Source organism: Orycteropus afer, unplaced genomic scaffold (assembly GCF_000298275.1).
Source record: "Orycteropus afer afer isolate SDZICR_OR568_19922 unplaced genomic scaffold, OryAfe1.0 scaffold00095, whole genome shotgun sequence".
Classification (NCBI taxonomy): domain Eukaryota; kingdom Metazoa; phylum Chordata; class Mammalia; order Tubulidentata; family Orycteropodidae; genus Orycteropus; species Orycteropus afer.
This window is the reverse complement of record NW_006921682.1, coordinates 10,222,045-10,242,195: the sequence shown is the minus strand read 5'-3', so window position 1 is coordinate 10,242,195 and position 20,151 is coordinate 10,222,045.

The following is a 20,151-nucleotide window of genomic DNA, read 5'->3' as shown; positions in this document are numbered from 1 at the left end:
AAATGGGAGGTTTTAGTTTTGGTTTCTGGAGAAATTAAACCGGCAATTAGGGCACAAGGCACAGCTAAGGGTGGAAGAGGTTTCCAGCTGCAGGCAGGGTGATTACGGGCCACAATCTAAACTGTGAGGCCCTAAGTCCTCTACTTTGACCCTGTTCCCACAATGCAGCAGTCAGGGAAAAGAGCAGAGGATTCTTCTTTGAGAAAATGGAATGGTCTCAGAGAAATAATCTCTGCAAAATGACACCCTACAGAAAAGCCTACAACTTGACAAACTCTGCCTACTTACACCAAGATTATAATTATCTTTTTAGTTCTTCAATTTTAAGTTTGAATGGACAGACAGCTTTTAAGTTCAAGGGTATAATCAAGACATTTGCAAACACACAGAACTCAAAAAATTTATCTCCTATGCACTGTTTTTTAAACCCCTGGAGCTTCTGCAAAATGAGAAAACTTACAAAGAGAAGGATGTGAGATCCAGAAAGCAGGAGTTCTGATATAAGAAAATGGTGAATGGAAGTCCTGAGACGGTAACTGTGCATCAAGCCTAGAAAGGAACTAGTCCAGATGCAGCAGAATACAAAAAGGAGATATCTGTAGGGGAAATAATGGAGGTAAGAAATTACCTGATGTCTTTTAGCATTTGGAAAGTTATCCATGAGTGTTTGGAAGATGAAGCACTGGGGGGAAAAACAGGGAATTAAAGCGTAGAAAACCCAACCAAACCAAACTAACTACCTTGAGTCTATTCCAATTCATAGCAACCCCCACTGGGTTTCCAAGGCTGTAATCTTTATGGAAGCAAGCTGCCTCATCTTTCTACAGAGTCACTGGTGGGTTTGAATCACCAACCTCCCTGTTAACAGCCAAATGCCTTAACCACTATACCACCAGAGCTCCTTTAATGGATAGAAAACTGAACAAATAAGCAAATAAGACAATTATTAATTACAGTAAAAAAAAAAATTGAGAAAAAATAGTATAGCTAGTCTCCAAGAGGAGGAGCTCTGGTAGCATAGTGGCTAAGACACTTGCCTGCTAACCAGACGGCTGGCGGTTCAAACCCACCAGCCACTCCTCGGAAGGAAGGTTGGGCAATCCTACTTCCATAGTGATACTGCCTCGGAAACCCAAGGAGGGGTCGCTATGAGTCAGGTTTGACTCGACGGCACATAACAACAACAACAGCAACAAGTCTCCAAGATGGTCCCCCATGTTCCCTGCTTCCTGGTTTCCATGCCTTGTGTAGGCCTCTTCCATATTAAATAGGGCTGGCTATGTTACAACTAGAATTTTGAAGAAATTATAGCATGTGACTTTTAAGGCTAGATTATAAAAGAACTGGGGCTTTAGCTTACTCTCTTGGATCAGTTACTCTATGATATGAGGACACTCAAGCAGGCATAGGTCCAAGAGCCCATCAACAGTCAGCATAACTTGCTAATCATGTGAGTGAGATATGTTTGCAGTAAATCCTCTGAATTCAGTCAAGCCACTAGATGACTATAACCCCTGGTCAACACCTTGACAGCAAGTCTATAGGAGACCCCAGTCCAGAAACACCTAGTTAAACCACTCCTGAATTCTGACCCACAGAAACTACAGAAGAGGATAAATTTATATTGTTGCTTTAAGACACTAAATGTCTGGATAAATATGGATGTGTGGGATTTTGCACCTGGAAATGGAATAATTCTGTGACAAGAACCTAAATATGTTGCTGTGGGTCTGGACTGAGCAGTTGGCAGAAACTGGAAGGACACTGAGGAGAGTGTTAGTGACAGCCTAAAGTATATACCAAAGATTCTGTTAGTAGAAAGGTGATGGCTTTGGAGGAGGCTGCCAGAGAAAACCTAAAAGAAAGTGAGGAAAATATTATTGGAAATTGGAAGAAAGAAGACCCTTGTTACACAGTAACAGAAAGTTTAACAATACTGCTATCTGCAGTAGCATGGGAAACAGAAAATATACCTAATGAACTGAGTAATCTAATTCAGGAGATTTCCAGGCAGAATGTTGAAGGTGCTATGTAGTTTTGTTTTTGTTTTTGTTTTTGTTTTGCTGCTTATAGTAAAATGCAAAAGTAGAAAAATAAGCCACAAGAAAGAGTGTTAAACAGAAAGGAGATAGGATTTAATAGTTTGAAAATTCCTAGCCTCTCCAGATGGCAAATGACCCTAAAATTAAGAAATGGCTCACAGATAAAGATCAAATCTAAGGCACTATCAGGAAAATAGGATATAAAGGTGAACCGAGGTTGTGGTTGTCAAAAATGATAATAATAATAATTAAATAAAACTTCAAAAATATCTAAGGCAATGCTTCAGAGAACTATTCAATCAACCAACAATGCTTCTAAAACGCTTAAAGATATTGTTCCTCGGTAGAAGCCCAAGTTAGAGAAGAGCTTATCTCAAAGACATTTCTGTGTATGGCTTTTGTATAACAGAGTGAAGTCCAGTAAGATTCACCCACAACCACTGCAATTGAATGATATTGACTCATACCATACCTACAGGGCAGAATAGAACTACCCCCATAGGGTTTCCAAGACCATAAATCTTAACAGAAGCAGACTGCCTCGTTTTTTCCCACTCAACAGCTGGTGGGTTCAAACCACAAACTTTTTGGTTAGCAACTGAATGTCTTAACCACTGTGCCACCAGAGTTCCTTAGTAAGATTCACAGAAGACCTATAAAGACCTACGTGAAAATAGTATTGGAAAAAAATATTTCCAGCCTATACTAAAACAGAACAAACTGTGAAAAAGACTTTGGCCTTCCAAACTTCTGCAGGCAGAAAGAAGGCTGAGAAAAGCACTCAGCTGCAAACACAGACTACCTTTCATGAAAATGAAAGAATGATTTAAAGGATAAAAATAAGAGCTTAGAAGGAATAACCAAGAGCCATGGAGAATTATTCCCAAGTCTTGAGTCTTAATCAAAGAACTGTCAACTATGTTCTGCTACATTTAAGAATTTTTATGGACCAGTGACTCCTGTGTGTCTCCTGTTTTCTCTCTTTTTGATGGGTTTCCAGAAGTTATCATATGCCTGTACAACTGATGCATGTTGGGTGAGTGGGTTGAAGGTAACTTGTTTCTTTAGTTCAGAAGTCTTCAGATTAAGAGGAAATGTGTTTGAAGAGCTATTCTCAAGGAACTGCTCCTGAAGAGCTTTCTCCTTCCCTGGGCCTGATTTACACAATGAGATTCTAAACTTCAGGTGATGATGTAATGGGATAAGACTTTTAGGAACCTTGAGAGGGGGTGAGTGAATTTTTCATGTGGAAGAGATATGAATCATCAACATTTTTATTGAAGCCTCATGAAAACTCCAAGCCAGAACCACCCAGCTACATTGCTCTCAAATTCAAATTTGCTCTCAAATATTATAATCTCAAATGCAAAATTATAATTGTTATAAATTACTAAGTTTGAGAGTAATTTTTTTGTAGCAACAGATAAGCAATACAAAATTAAATCACAGTGCTTGGCTCAGCAATAAACTTTCCTCATAAACCCACTGCCATCAAGTCTATTCCAACTCAAAGCAACCCCCATTGGGTTTCTGAGGCTATAAATCTTTACAGAAGAAAACTGTCTCATCTTTCTTCTGTGGAGTAGCTGGTAGGTTCGAACCACCAACCTTTTGGTTAGGAGTCAAATGCCTTAGGCACTATGCCACCAGAGCTCCCTCATATAATTATAATAAAGTAAAAAAGATACGTATCATATAATCATATTAGAGAAGGGGAAGAGAAAGCAGGTGACAATGCAGATATAAGAAAGCTAAATACCTACCTCCACAAAGTTAATAGACACCATCTGAAATTGACTCAATTAGAAATAGCAGAAAATACATGTTATATATGTAAAAAAAATACAGAGATAGAGTATCAAAAGAATTCAAAGATGTCAGATATTGATATATATCAGAAGAGTTGAAAGGGGTCATTTGTAGGAAAGAAAACTGAACATGGGGAAGGGTGCAGCAAAGAACTGGTGTGCCCCCTTTTAAGGAACATTTGATTTTTAAAAATAAGCCTATGATAATTTAATAAAAATACATTTTTATTTTTTAAAAATACTCTCCCTATATCTCAGAGACTTTGAGTGATATTTGTGAGGCTAGGGTGGAATAAGATACAGGAATGAGTAAAAAAGAAGAATATTTGTTTGGGATCTGAGGTGTAATCAGTTTCTAAAGCCAAGTGAGTATGGGGACCATTGGGATACAGGGAGCAGCTTTTAGGCTGCTGGTTGTGGGGAGCAAACAAATAAAGGATTGACCATAATCTCTTTCAGTTTCATGATTTTACCTTTTCATTGGGAGCTCAGTGGCATAATGCCTAAGGTACTTGACTGCTAACCAGAAGGCTGGCAGTTCAAACTCACCAGCCACTCCTTGGAAGGAAGGTTGAGCAATCTACTTCCATAGTGATACCACCTCAGAAATCCAAAGAGGGGTGGCTATGGGTCAGATCTGACTGGAGGGCAGTGATCATCATGCCAACATGTCACCCTAAAAAAAGCAAAGGAGACTTTACAGGAGGACACTGCTTTTGGTTAGCATGCTTCACAGAATCACTCCTTGGAAAACTTGGTTTCAAGTCCCACTCACAAGCCGAGGCCCCATCAAAGTCATCCCCATCAAAGTCATCCAGCGTATCTACCCTTTTCTACTCTTTTCTCATGTTTTCAGTACCTTTTACCCTTTTCTTATCTATAAAATAGGAAGACTTCATGGGTTGCTATGAGAGTGAAATACAAAATGAGAAAGCACTTTTAAATTATTAAGTCCTATTATGCAACTATAGGGACCCCTGGGTAACTGAAACTGTTAAAAGTGTGGTAGTAACCAAAAAAAGTTTGATGGTTCAAACCCACCTAGAGGCACCATGAAAGAAAGGCCTGACAATTTGCTTCCAAAAGATCACAGTCTTGAAAATCCTATGGAGCAGTTCTACTTTTCACACTTGGAGTTGCCAAGAGTCAGAATCCTCTCAATGGCAACTGGTTAATACAACTATAGGTCACTTCCCCACCCCTCTACTATAGCAACTGTAACTCCATCTCCTCTCAAGATGTTTACTAGAGGAAGACAATGCCACTTTCTGAACTATGGAGAAAAATGGTCCATTATTACCATGACCTAAAAATTCTTCCTGAAAATGTTATGGAGCACAGGTGTACACAGCAGGAGTTGAGTAACATCATAATAAATAGAGAAAATATTGAAGTTGTCAATGATTTTACTTGGACCCACAATCAACATCCATGAAAATGGCAGCCAAGAAATCAAATGATGTGTTGGATTGGCAGTTTCACTGCAAAGGGCCTCTTTGAAGTGTTAAAAAGCAAAGATGTCACTTTGCAGACTAAGATATGCCTTACCAAAACCATGGTATTATCAATCTCTTCATATGCATGTGAAAGCTAGCCAATGAATAAGGAAGGCTGAAGAAGAATTGATGCATTTGAACTCTAGTGTTGGGAAAGAATGTTGAATATATCATGAACTGCCAGAAGAACAAACAAATCTGTTTTGGAAGAAGTACAGCCAGAATGCCCATTAGAAGCAAAGATGGCAAGACTCCATCTCAGGTACTTTGGACATGTTATCAGGAGGAACAATCCTTGGAGAAGGACATAATGGTTGGTAAGGTAGAGTATCAGTGAAAAAGAGGAAGACCCTCATTGAGATGGATTGACACAGTGGCTGCAACAATGGGTTCTAATATAGCAATGATTGTGAATATGGTACAGCACTGGGTTGTGTTTTATTCTACTGTACATAGGGTCACTGGGTGTTGGAACTAGATGGCACCTAACAACGACACCTTTTTCACCTTACCACTTTTCCAAATAGCACTGGATGACACAATCTCTTTGCTTTACCTGCTTTATATTCTTTCTGCTATATTTCCAGGGTAGGAGGGATAGATATCTTTCTTCTTTCTTTCTCTTTTTTTGGGGGTTTGGGGATACCACATAGAACATTCAGGATTAAGAATAGATTCCATGCCTTCTTATCTTTGCTCTTTTAAAGAATGAAATGTCCTGATACAACATTGACTTGTACACATGTATGCAGTCTGCCAGCACAGATGTCATTTGTAGGCAGAGAGAGTAGGAAGACAGTGACAGACGTGGAGCCCTAAAATGTTTCTCCCCAATTATTTCAGTGAGTCAGGTGGCTCCAGGACTTCCTTGAATGTGTTTAAAATTTTGAGATGCTTTCTTCATTGCTACAGCAAATGTTGGAATTGCTAGTTTACAGCAGATGTCTAATGCTTCGTGCAGTCATACATTTGGGCAAAATTTGGCAGGAACTCTTCAGAGGTGCTTTAACCACCTCATTCCTAAAACAAAGAGAGGACCATCCAAAGAGAGCCCACAGATTAGCCCACTTGTAAATGAGCTCAAAGTTCCAGTTTTTTATTGCTTCCCAAATTCATCCTTAGAATCTGCCTAAAGAACAAAGAAGTACATTTATAAGCATGAAAGACCCACAATACAGTTCTCAGAGCTGGGATTCCATTAGCAATTCTGCATCTGCTATTGTGCATGACCTGCATTTTTGCAAAATGGATGCCTTGTGGTTTGGAGGGGAAAAATTCCTTTCAGTATGCCACAGAACACAAAAAGCCACATGTGTGGGTCTATCTGCTGATTTCAGGAGAGGTAGAATTCAACATATTTTCATTCCATCTGTGCATTGCTCCTGATTGTTTTGAACCTTCTGTAAAAGATTAATATAAGAACAGAGCCCTAGACATTATACTCAGCTGTATTAATCAATATGACAAAGCAGAAAATGAGCTAAAACAGATACAGTTTCTCAGTGATTAAAAAAACAAAACAGAAAACAATTGCCACAGATTTGGAGAGGTCATTGGAATACAACAGGTGAGTATTCTTTTCTGCACCTCCCCCATGTTGTTTTAAAAAATGTGTGTTACAGAAACAGAAAGTCATAATGCAAAGAATAGTCTGATGTCTAAAAACAAGAGGAGGATGTGTTTGGTGTGATAGTTACTGATTCATCCATTCCACAAGTATTTTTAAGAATTTGATAGGTTCCAATATACAGAGATTTTTAAGGCCTTATATGATGGTACAATCTCTGCCTCTTGGTGGTAGAAAGGAGAGAGAAGAGGGAAAAGGAGAAAGAGAGAGAGATGAAAGAAAGATAGAGAGAGAGATATGTTTTGACACTAAGAACTGACCAGGGAGAGAGATCTAGTATGAGCTGCTGACTGATTGCCATGTGATATTGTCTACTCATTTAGACATCTTTGTTTCCTGTCTGTTAAAAGCTATTTTTCTTAATGAAGCAGAGAAACAATATAATTATATGTTATTTGATAGAGTTTCACCAAGTACTGTCACTCTCTCAAGTTCTGTACACACAAAAGTTTGACATACACGTGAGTTCCTTTAGGGGAGTTTGTTGATTCAACAAATATGAGCAGCTACAAATACTAAGCAATTATTGAGGCCCTATGCATTGTATATTGAAGATAATTGTAAGAAAAAACACACATCATCACTGAGCTTATGGGGCTCACAATATCATGAATGTACTCAAAAATGGGTCTAGCTAGGAGATCTTCTGATGGGATTTTTGTAGGGGAAATCCAAATACGGTGTTCAGGAGGAACTACAGAGTCAGACCAGGACTTGATTTCAGCTCTTTCACTTAACAGCTGTGAGATTTAGGGCACGTATTTCTCTAAGCCTTAGTTTCCATATCTTTGAGAATGGACCAAATATACTAACTTTGTAGAGTAATTCTGAGACTCAAAGGAGATATTGCATTACATTAAATGAGATATAGCTTAGCACAATGAACAGAATATAGTAAGCACTCAGTAAATAACTTCTCTTACACTGACCACCACCCATCTGTCAGTTTATCCTCTTGGGGTAGCTTGTATGTTGCTATGATGTTGGAAGCTATGTCAATGGTATTTCAAATATCACTTTTAGCAGAGCTTGCAGACACACTGGAAAGAACAACCAGGCAATTTACTTCTAAAACAATTGGCCAGTGAAAACCTTATGAATAGCAGCAGAACATTGTCTGATATAGTACCAGAAGATGAGCCCCTCTCAAGTTGGAAGACACTCAAACTATGACTAGGAAGAAATGCCTCCTTAAAGTAAGTCAACTTTCATGATGTGGACGGAATAAAACTTTTGGAATGGTTGATCCCCTGATGTAGTATGACTCAAATTGAAAAGAAACAGCTGCAAATATTCATTAATAATCAGAATGTGGAAAATATAAAATATTAGTCTAGGAAAATTGCAAGTTGTAAAAAATGAAATGGAATGCACAAAGATCAATATCCTAGGCATTACTGAGCTGAAATGGACTTATATTGGCCATTTTAAATCAGGCAAACGTACCATCTACTATGCCAGGAATAAAAAATTGAAGAGGAATGGCATTGCATTCATTGCCAGAAAGGACATTTCAAGACCTATCCTGAAGTGCAATGCTGTCAGTGACAGAACAATATCCATGCACCTACCACTCCTCAGAAGGAAGATGGAGCAATCTACTTCTGTAGTGATATCATCTCAGAAACCCAAGAAGGGGTTGCTATGAGTCAGATCCGAATCAATGGCAGTGAGTTTAGTTTCATTTACAAGGAAGACCAGTTAATACTACTATTATTGAAATTTATGCACTACCACTAAAGACAACAATGAAGAAATTAAAGATTCTTCCCAACTTCTGCAGTCTGAAACTGATCAAACATGCTATCAAGATGCATTGATAATTACTGGTTATTGGAATGCAAAAGTTGGAAACAAAGAAGAAAGATCAGTACTTGGAAAATATGGCCTTGATAATAGAGATGATGCCAGACCAAATGATAAAATTTTGCAAAACCAATGACCTATTCATCAGAAATAATTTTATCAACAGCATAAACAGTGACTATATACATGGACTTTTCCAGATGGAATACACAGGAAACAAATCAACTACATTTGTGAAAAGAGGCAATAAAGAAGCTCAGTATTCATCAGTCAAAACAAGGCCACGGGCTGACTGTGGAACAGACCATCAATTGTTCATATGTGAGTTCTAGTGGAAACTGAATATTTAAGACACCATCTCAAGAACAGATTTGACATATTGAACACTAATGACAAAAGAGCAAATGACTTGTGGGATGAAATCAAGTATATCATATATGAAGAAAGCAAAAGGTCATTGAAAGACAAGAAAGAAAGAAAACATCAAAATGGATATCAGATGAGACTCTGAAACTTGAATGGAAGAAACAATGTAATAAAAGAGGTGAACAGAAGATTTCAAAAGGCAGCTCAAGAAGACTAAGTAAAGTATTATAATGAAATGTGCAAAACAAAAAGGAAGAATACACTTGGCATTTCTCAAGCTGAAAGAACTGAAGAAAAGTTTCAAGTTTTGTTTGCCTTATTGAAAGATTCGATGGCCCAAATATTGAATGACTCGGAAGCATCAAAAGAAGATGGAAAGAATACACTGAGTCATTGTACCAAAAAGAATTCATCAACATTCCACCATTTCAGGAGGTAGCATGTGATTAAGAACTGATGGCACTGAGAGAAATCCAAGCTGCAATGAAGGCAATGGCAAAATAACAAGGCTCCAGGAATTGACAGAATACCAACTGAAATGCTTCAACAAACAGGTGCAACACTGGAAGTGCTCATTCATCTATGCTAAGAAATGTAGAAGACAGCTACCTGACCAACCACTGGAAGAGATCCATATTTGTGCCCCTCCCAAAGAAAGGTAATGCAACAGAAACCAAAACAGTATCATTAATACTGCTGAAAGTAAAATTATGCTGAAGATAATTCTAAATTTTACAGCAGTGCATTGACACTGCCAGAAATTCAAGCTGGATTCAGAAGATGTGGAATGAGGGATATCATTGTTGATTTCAGATGGATCTTTGCTGAAGCAGAGAAAACTAGAAAGATGTTTACCTGTTTTATTCAACTGTGGGATCATAACAAATTGTGGATAACATTATGAAGAATGTTGTTGTTGTTGTTAGGTGCCATCAAGTCATCTCCACCTCATAGCGATCCTATGCATAGCAGAATGAAACACTGCCCTGTCACTGCAGCCTCACTATACCTGAGCCCATCTTTGTAGCCACTGTGTCTATACATCTCATTGAGGGCCTTCCCCTTCTTCGTTTACCCTCCACTTTACCAAGCATGATATCCTTCTCCGGGGAGTGGTTCCTTCTGACATGACCAAAGTAGGTGAAACAAAGTCTGGCCATTCTTGCTTCCAAGGAGCATTCCAGCTGCACTTCTTCCGGGACAGATTTGCTAGTCCTTTTAGCAGACCATGGTACTATTAGCATTCTTCTCCAACACCACAACTCAAAAGCATCAACTCTTCTTCAGTCTTCCTTATGTATTGTCCAGCTCTCAAATGCATAAGAGACGATTAAAAAATACCATGGCTTGGGTTAGGTGCACCTTAGTCTTCAAGGAGACATCTTTGCTCTTCATCACTTGAAAGAGGTCTTTTGCAGCCAATCTGCCCAATGCAATGTCTGGACTGTTGTTTCCATTGGTGTTGATTGTAGAACAAAGTAATATGAAATACTTGATAACTTCAATCTTTTCTCCATACATCGTGAAGCTGTTTATTGGACCAGTTGTGAGAATTTTTGTTTACTTTATATTGAGGTGTAATCCATACTGCAGACTGCAGTCTTTAATCTTCATCAGTAAGTGCTTCCAGTCATCCTCACTGTCAACAAGCCAAGTTGTGTCATCCACATATCACAGGTTGTTAATGAGTCTTCCTCCAATCCTGATGCCACATTCTTCTTCATATAATTGAGCTTCTCAGATTATTTGCTCAGCGTAGATTGAATAAGTATGGTGAAAAGATACAACCTTTACGCCTTCCTTCTTGATTTTGAACCATGCAGTATCCCCTTGTTCTGTTCAAATGACAACCTCCTGGTCTATGCACAGGTTCCTCATGAGTACAATCAAGTGTTCTGGAATTCCCATTCTTCTCAATGTTATCCATAATTTGTCATGATCCACACAATTGAATGTTTTACATAGTCAATAAAACATAAGTAAACATCTTTCTGGTTTTCTTTGCTTTCAGCTAAGATCCATCTGACTTCAGCAATGATATCCCTCATTCTATGTCCTCTTCTGAATACAGCTTGTATTTCTGGAAGCTCTCTGTCACTATACTACTGCAACCATTTTTGAATTATCTTCAGTAGGATTTTACTTGCATATGATATTAATGATGTTGTTTGATAATTTCCACATTCTCTAGGATCACCTTTCTTTAGAATGGGTAAAAATATGGATCTCTTCCAGTCAGTTGGCCAGGTAGCTGTCTTTCAAATCTCTTGGCATAACCTGGTTAGTGCTTCCAGTAGGGCATCCATTTGTTGAAACATCTCAATGGGTATTCCATTAATTCCTGAAGCTTTGTTCTTCACCAGTTCCTTCAATGCAACTTCAACTTCTTCCTTCAATACCATTGGTTCTTAATCATATGCCACTTCCTGAAATGGATAAACATCAAGCAATTCTTTTTGGTACAGTGACTCTGTGTTTTCCTTCAATCTTCTTTTGATGCTTCCTGCATCATTCAATATTTTCCCCATAGAATTTTTCAATATTGCAACTCGAGGCTTAATTTTTTTCTTCTGTTCTTTCACCTTGAGAAATGCTGAGCATGTTCTTCCCTTTTGGTTCTCTAACTCCAGCTCTTTGCACAAGTCATTATAATAATTGGCTTTGTCTGATCGAGCTGCTCTTTGAAATCTTCTGTTCAGCTCTTTTATCCTATCATTTCTTCCATGTGCTTTACCTACTCTCTGCTCAAGGGCAAGTTTCAGAGTCTCTTCTGACATCCATTTTGGTCTTTTCTTCCTTTCTTGTCTTTTTAATGACCTCTTGTTTTCTTCATGTATGATGTTCTTAATGTCATTCCACAATTCCTCTGGTTTTCAGTCATTGGTGTTCAATGCATCAAATCTAATCTTTACATGGTCTCTAAATTCAGGAGAGATATATTCAAGGTCATATTTTGACTCTTGTAGACTTGTTTTAATTGTATTCAACTTCAACTTGAATGTGCATATGCGTAGTTGATGGTCTGTTCCACAATCAGCTCCTGGCCTTGTTTTGGATGAAGATATTGAACTTCTCCATCATCTCTTGCCACAGATGTAGTCAATCTGATTCCTGTGTATTCCATCTGGTGAAGTCCACATGTATAGTTGTCACTTATGTTGTTGAAAAAAAATATTTGCAATGAATAAGTCTTGCAAAATTCTATCATGCAATCTCCAGCATTATTTCTATCTCTAAGACCATATTTTCCAACTACCAGTAACAATTCTTTATTCCCACCTTCTGCATTCCAATCACCAATGATAATCAACAATTCTTGATTGCATGTTTGGTCAATTTCAGACTGCAGATGTTGGTAGAAATCTTCAATTTCTTCATCTTTGGCTTTGGTAGTTGGTGCATAAATTTGGATAATAGTAGTAGTAACTGGTCTTCCTTGTTAAAAAAAAAAAAAAAAAAAAACTCACTGCCATTGAGTCAATTTTGACTCATAGTGACCCCTCCTTGGGTTTCCAAGGCAATATCACTACAAAATTTCACTGACAGAGTTGTACTTCAGGACAGATCTTGAAACATTCTTTGTGACAATGAATGCCACACCATTCCTCTTTAATTTGTCATTCCCGGCATAGTAGATCATATGCTTGTCTGATTCAAGATGGCCAAAACCAGTTCATTTCAGCTCACTAATGCTTAGTATATCGATCTTTATGCATTCCATTTCATGTTTGACAAGTTCCAATTTTCCTGGATTCATACTTCTTACATTCCCTGTTCCAATTATTAATGGATGTTTCTGCTCATTGTGAGTCATGCCACATCAGCCAATGGAGGTCCCAAAAGCTTTACTCTATCCACATCATTAAGGTTGTCTCCACTCTGAGGAGTTAGCTCTTCCCCAGTCAAATTTGGAGTGCCTTCTGACCTGATGGGCTCATCGTCCAGCACTATATCGGACAATGTTTCAGTGTTATTCATAAAGTTTTCCAGTAATATATCAGACAGTGTTTCACTGCTATTCATAAGCTTTTCACTGACCAATTGTTTGAGAAGTGGATGGCCTCTTCGTTGTTCTGAGTCTGCCTTAGCCCAGAAGCTCCACTGAAACCTGTCCACCTGCTGGCATTTTGCAACAGGGTGGCATGGCCTCAGCCTCATAGCAACACATAAACCATCATAAAACAACAAACTGACAGACAAGTTTGTCTCCCTTAATTGTTCCTAACCTCTCTGCAGCTGTCTGCCTCAGGCAACAGCCTTAAAATAGAGCCACCCACAAGCGAGAGGCAACCCCCGAGCCCTAGCCCACCTACTTGTGGCCCCAGCCTTAATACAGAGCCATTCCAAGTGAAAAACAGCCTCCAAGCCCCAGGCCCACCTACCTCAGACCCTGGCCTTAATATAGAACCACCCCCAAGTGAAAAGCAGCCTCCAAGCCCCAGACCTGCCTACCTCAGGCCCCAGCCTTAATATGAAGAATGCTTTGCCTTTGAGTCGGATCCAACTCATAGCGAATCCTCCTTGGGTTTCCGAGGCAATATCACTATGGAAGTAGATTGCCCAACCTTCCTTCCAAGGAGTGGCTGGTGGGTTTGAACTGCCAGCCTTCTGGTTAGTAGTCAAATGCCTTAGGCACTATGCCACCAGAGCTCCCAATAGGAAGAATGGGAATTCTAAAACACTGAATTGTGCTGATGAGACACCTGTACATAGAACAAGAGGCAGTAGTTAGAACAGAGCAAGAGGAAACTGGATGGTTTAAAATAAAGAAAGGTGTTCCTCAGTATTGTATCTTTTCACCACATTTATCAATCTGAGCAAAATAATATGCTGAGCAAATAATCCAAGAATCTGGACTATATGAAGAAGAACATGGCATCAGGATTGGAGGAAGAATCATTAACAACTTGCAATATGTAGATAACACAATCTCACTTGCTGAAATTGAAGCAGACTTGAAGCACTTACTGATGAAGATCTGTGGTGGTTATGTTTTTGTGTCAACTTGGCTGGGCCTGGTTGAGTGGCTGGGCAGCTGGTGGTAGTTATTCCCCATGATGAGACTGGCAATCAACTCCATGGTGGGATCTACTACAAGCAGCTGCCTTTGGGATATGGTCTGCTTCCTGTATATAAAGAGAAGCCTTGGGAATGGTATCTAGCATATGGCATACTTGGACCCTGCATGTAGCCGTGTCGTTGTTCAGCAGCCTGCTATGCTCTGCCCACCTTGGCACTTAAAATGGACTTGAATTAATGCCCTGCCATGTGGTTTGGTAACACTGGGACTGTGCCTTTTTTGCTTGTCAACCTTGGGCTTGGCAGCCTCAGCAGTCACCAGCTGTCTGCTTCAGTGGGCTGGGAGCTAGAGGCAGAGCTGAAGCCCAAGGCTGAGGGGCTTTCACCCAGAGCCTAGAGCCTGGCACTTTGAACTTGGACTAAAAGCCTCCATATTGTAAGAATAAGCTCCTGTTTTTAAGGCCATCCCATTTGTGGTATATTTCTTGTCAGAGTAGCACTAGGTAATCAGAACAAGATCAAAGACTGTAGCCTTCAGTATGGATCTCTCTGTCTGCAGTCTGAAATTGACCAAACATGCAATCAAGAATTGTTGATTATCATTGGTGACTGGAATGCAAAAGGTGGGAATAAAGAATTGTTACTGGTAGCTGGAAAATACGGTCTTGGAGATAGAAATAATGCTGGAGATTGCATGATAGAATTTTGCAAGACTAATGACTTATTCATTGCAAATACTTTTTTTCATGAAGAAAATAAGCATCCTCACAACAGGATTGATCAATAAGCAACATCATGACAAATGGAGAAAAGGTTGATGCTGTCAAGGATTTCATTTTATTTGTATCAAAAATCAACACACATGGAAGCAGCAGTCAAGAAATCAAACAATATATTGCCTTGGGCAAATGTGCTACAAAAGACTTCTTTAAAGTGTTAAAGATTAAAGATGTCACTTTGAAAGCTAAGGTATGTCTGACCCAAGCCATGGTCCTTTCAATAGCCTTATAGGCATGTGAAAGCTGAACAATGAATAAAGAAGGGCAGACTACAGAAGAATTCATGCATTTGATTATGGTGTTGGTGAAGAATATTAAATACACCATGGACTGACAGAAGAAAAAACAAATCTGACTTGAAGGAAGTACAGCTGGAATGCTCTTTAGTAGCAAGAATGGCCAGACTTGGTATCTTGCACTTGGGTCATGTTATCAAGTGTGACCAGTCTCCGGAGAAGGATGTCATGCTTGGTAAAGCAGAAGGTCAGCAAAAAAGGGGAAAAGTCTCAAGGAGATGAATTGACACAGTGGCTGCAAAAATGCTCAAGCATGCCAATGATTATGAGGAAAGCATAAGACCAGGTAGTATTTGGTTCTGTTGTACATAGTGTCAGGATGAGTCAGAACCTACCTGACAGCACCTAACACTAACAAATAAAACAGTAATGCTAACAAATAAAACAATAAATGGCTACTCTTATAATGACCCTTAAAATTCCAGGCAAGGATGCCCACTATCACCTTTTCTATTCAACATTGTGTTGGAAGTCCTAGCCAGGGCAATAAGGCAAGAAAGAAATAAAAGGCATGCAAATTAGTCAGGTAGAAGTAAAACTATCCCTATTTGCAGATAATATGATCCTATACATAGAAAACCCAAGAGACTCAGCAAGAAAACTACTAGAATTAATTGAAGATTTAACATAGTGTCAGGATACAAGATCAACATACAAAAATCTGTTTGCTTCCTCTACATCAGCAAAGAGATTGCTGAAAAGGAAATAAGGAAATCAATACCATTTACAACAGCTACCAAAAAGATAAAATACTTGGGAACAAATCTTACCAGGGACACAAAAGATTTATACAAAGAAAACTACAAAACACTACTAAAAAGAACAAAGTAGGAGGTCTCACACTCCCAGGTTTCAAAACCTACTATACAGCCACAGTAGTCAAAACTGTCTGGTATAGGTACAACGACAGACACATAGACCAATGGAATAGAATTGAGAATCCAGAAACAGATCCATCAACCTATGGTCAGTTAATCTTTGACAAAGGGCTGAAATCCATTAAATGGAGAAGAGATTGTCTGTTTAATAAATGGTGCTGGCAAAACTAGATATCCATTTAAAGAAAAATGAAACAAGATTTTTAATTTGTACCTCATACCATACACAAAAACTAACTCCAGATGGATCAAAGACTTAAATGTGAAAACTAAAACTATAAAGTTCCTCAAGGAAAACATAGGGGAAAATTTAGGGGCTTCTGGTGGCATAGTATCTAAGGCATTTGACTGCTAAACAGAAGGTTGGCTGTTCAAACCCACCAGCCACTCCTCAAAAGGGAGACTGTGCAATCTACTTCTGTAGAGATACCACCTCAGAGATCCAAGGAGGGGTCGCTATGAGTCGAAACCAACTTGACAGCAGTGAGTAGTCTTTAAATATGGCATAAATAGACTATCTAGCATAACCCAAAATGCACAAACAGCAAAAGATAAACTATATGAATGGGGCCTTCTAAAAACTAAATTTTTATGTGCTTCCAAAGACTTCTTGAAAAGAGTAAAAAGAGAACCTGCAGATTGGGAACAAATATTTGACAATGACATATCTGACAAAGGACTTATCTCTAAAATTTATAGAAAACTTGAACATCTCAACAACAAAAATTAAAATTATCTAATAAAAAAATGGGCAGAAGACATGAATAGACACTTCACCAAAGAGGATATTCAGATGGCCAACAAACACATGAAGAAATGTTCATGATCATTAGCCATTAACTCAAAAGAAAACCAAATTCACTGCCATCAAGTCGGATCTGACTCATAGTAACCCCTCCTTGAGTTTCCAAGGCACTATCGCTATGGAAGCAGATTACTCAATCTTCCTTCCAAGGGTGGCTGGTGGGTTTGAACTGTCAGCCTTCTGGTTAGCAGGCAAATGCCTTAGGCACTACACCACCAGAGCTCCCCATTAGCCATTAGAGAGATGCAAAGCAAAACAATAATGATTTACCATCTTGCCCCAGCACTAGTAGCAAAGTTCAACAAGACAGAAAATAATAAATGCTGGCGAGGATGTGGAGAGTTTGAGACTCATGCATTGCTCCTGGGACTGTCAAAAGATACAACCACTGTGAAAATCAGTATGGTGATTCTTTGAAAAGTTGGAATTAGAAATATCGTTTGACCAAGCCATTCCATTACTAGGCATATATCCTAAAGAAGTGAGCACCAGGACAAGAACAGATATATGCACACTCATGTTCATCACAGAACTATTTACAATAGCAAAAATGTGGAAACAACCTAGGTACCCATCAACAGAAGAATTGATAACCAAACTATGATACATACAAACAATGGAATACTATGTAACCCGAAAGAATAATGGAGAATCTGCAAAACACTGCATAATGTGGATAAAGTTGGAGGACATTATGCTAAGTGAAATAAGTCAATTATAGAAGGACAAATATTGTATTAGTCTGTATTTGTACAAAGTCAAGAAAAAGTTTATATAGGGAAGGAAATTGTCTTTATTGGTTACCAGGAATGGGAGGGGAGGAGAGGGAACACTGTTATATAGGTAGAGAAAAGTACTGATTTGGGTGAAGGGAAAGGCAATGTACCAAATGTGAGTGATCAATACTGTGGCGTTAAGGAAGAGGAAGACATAGAGAGGTGCATGGGAGGTACAGACAACAAAGATGAACCCTTTTGCACATACAGTACTGCTTTGTCAGTGATTACAAACATTGATATACAGGTGGATAGATGGGTGGAGGGGCTGAACAATTAGATATGTCTAAGTAGGTGGAATGTGCCCATGACCATGCATAAGGTTGGCAGACAGTGTCTCTACAAGTGTATTTGTATGTTCTGTAAGAATTTCCAAGTATATAGTAGAGCTGACAAGAGACAAGGCTGTAGTCACTTCTTGGCCACAGCCAGCTACCCAGAGGGTGCAAGTAGTTGGACTTGTGGGCTCAGGACTATGGTCACAGGGGACATCAAGCTCAATTGCCATAATGTACTACACAAAAATATTGTTCCATGTTCTACTTTGGAGAGTAGCAACTTAGATCTTAAAATTTGCAACCGGCCACCAAGATGCAAAGATGGGTCTCTCCTTGTCCAGAGCAAAGAAGAATGAAGAAAACCAAAGATGCATGGAAACAATTAGTCCAAGGGACTGGTACACCACGCGATCCTCCATTTATATGACTATGAGACCAGAACTAGATGGTGCCTGGCTACCACTGTCAAGCACTCAGAGGGGGATCTATGTAAGAGATCCTGGATAGAGTGGGAGAACAATGTAGAACAAAACTCAAAATCATAAAAAAAAAAAAAAAAGTGGGGGAGGGGACCAGCTTTGATGGTCTGATAGAGCCTGATGGAACCCTTGAGACTATGTCCCCTAGCTGCCCTTCTGGTCTGGAATTGAACCCACTCCTGTGGCTCCCAGCCAAACAAAAGACAGGCATATTAGCTGAACATTTACATTACGTAGATATATACCTTGAAGAGATCAATCATGGGAGAATAGAAGGGCTGTGTATGCACAGGAAGACAGCTTGGGGGACAGGAGTGCATGGGAGGGAAAGACTCAGGGAAGAGGTAACTATGGGGAGGAAGTGGGAAGAGAACTGTTGCATTGTGGGAAATTATAGTCAATGACATGAGAGAAAGTGTATGTGAACTACTGTATGAAGATGAATTTGCTCTGTAAACATTCACCCAAATCACAATAAAAAATTTTTAAAAAAGAAAAACAACACTACTCCAAGAACCCATAAGAAATCTACATAAATGGAAGAACATACAATGTTCATAGATAGGAAGATTCAACATTGTGAAAATGTCAGTACTACACAAAGAAATCTATACATTCGATGTAATCCAGATTACATCAACATTCTTTAAGGATATGGAAAAACCAATCACTAATTTTATATGGAAAGGAAAGGGACCACAGATAAACAAAGCACTATTGAAGAAGAACAAAGTAGGAGGTCTCATACTCCCAGATCTCAAAACATACTATATAGCCACTGTACAGTCAAAGCAGCCTGGTATTGGTACAATGACAGACACATAGACCAGTGGAACAGAATTGAGAACCCAGAAACAGATCCACCAACCTATGGTCAGCTGATCATTGACAAAGGGCCAAAATCAATTAAATGGGAAAAAGATAGTCTCTTTAACAAACAGTTTTGGCAAAACTGGTTATATATTTGCAGAAAAATGAAACAAGATCAAGACCTCACACCATACACAAAAACTAACTCCAGATAGATCAAAGACCTAAATGTGAAACCTAAAACTAAAAAGTTCATCAAAGAAAAAATAGGGGCAAACTTAAGGGCCATAATTTATGACATAAATAGACTATCAAACATAACCCAAAATGCACAAACAGCAGAAGATGAATTAGATGATTGGGACCTTATAGAAATTAAATTTTTATGTGCATCAAAAGACTTCTACAAAAGAGTAAAAAGAGAACCTACACAGATTGGGAAAAAATATTCAGCAACGACATATCTAACAAGGGTCTTATCCCCAAAATTATAGAAAACTCCAACCCGTCAACAACAAAAAGTCAAATAGTTCAATTGAAAAATGGACAGAAGGCATGAACAGACACTTCACCAAAGAAGATAGTCAAGTGGCCAACAAACCCATGAAGAAATGCTCATGATCATTAGCCATTGTTGCTGTTGTTGTTAAGTGCCATCGAGTTGTTTCCAACTCATAGCGACCCCATGCACAGCAGAACAAAACATTGCCCGATCCCGCGCCAGCCCCACAAACCCTGCTATACTTGAGCCCATCATTGCAGCCACCGTGTCAATCCATCTCATTGAAGGTCTCCCCCTCTTTCATTGATCCTTTCTTTGGAATGGGCACAAATATGGATCTCTTCCAGTCAGTTGGCCAGGTAGCTGTCTTCCAAATCTCTTGGC